General features: G+C 39.5%; 1 protein-coding gene across 1 annotated transcript in view; it reads right to left on the minus strand.

Moving 5' to 3' along the window:
* MDGA2 (MAM domain containing glycosylphosphatidylinositol anchor 2) overlaps window positions 1-957 on the minus strand; it is a 1,222,586-nt gene that overhangs the window by 865,312 nt on the left and 356,317 nt on the right.

A 957-nucleotide genomic window follows, 5' to 3' on the forward strand; every position in this document is an offset into this window, starting at 1 on the left:
GATGCCACGTTCTTCTTCACATAGTCCAGCTTCTCGGATTATTTGCTCAGCATACAGACTGAATAAGTAGGGGAAAGGATACAACCCTGACAAACTCCCTTCTTGATTTTAAACTATGCAGAACAAGGGGTTGTTCTGTTTGAACAACAGCCTCCTGGTCAATGTACAGGTTTCTCATGAGCAAAATCAAGTGTTCTGTAATTCCCACTCTTCTCAATGTCATCCACTATTTGTAATGACCTACACAATCAAATGCCTTTGCATAGTCAATAAAACACAAGTAAAAATCGTTCCGGTATTCTTTGCCTTGAGACACGATCCATCTGACAGCAGCTATGATATCCCTTTTTCCCCATCCTCTTCTGAATCCAGCTTGCACCTCTGGAAGTTCTCTGTCAATATACTCCTGCAACCATTTTTGAATCATCTTCAGTAAGATCTTAGTTGTGTGCAATATTAATGATATTGTTGTATAATTTCCATATTCTGTGGGATCACCTTTCTTTGGAATCGGTACAAATATGGATCTCTTTCAGTCAATTGGCCTGGTAGCTGTTTTCCAAATCTCTTGGCATAACTGACTGAGTGCCTCCAGTGGGGCATCTGTTTGTTGAAATATCTCAGTGGGTATTCCATCAATTCCTGGAGTCCTGTTCTTCACCAATTCCTTCAGTGCAGCTTCAACTTCTTTTAGTACCATCAGTTCTTGATCATATGGCACCTCTTGAATGGATGAAGATCGACCAGTTCTTTTTAGCACAGTGACTCTGTGTATTGCTCCCATCTTCTTTTGATGTTTCCTGAATCATTCAATATTTTGCCCATAGAATTTTTCAATATTGCAACTCAAGCCTTAAATTTTTTACTCAGTTCTTTCGGCTTGAGAAATGCCAAGTGTGTTCTTCCCTTTTGGTTTTCTAATTCCAGGTCTTTGCACATTTCATTACAGTAATTGGC

This window comes from Orycteropus afer, unplaced genomic scaffold (genome assembly GCF_000298275.1).
Source record: "Orycteropus afer afer isolate SDZICR_OR568_19922 unplaced genomic scaffold, OryAfe1.0 scaffold00111, whole genome shotgun sequence".
NCBI lineage: Eukaryota > Metazoa > Chordata > Mammalia > Tubulidentata > Orycteropodidae > Orycteropus > Orycteropus afer.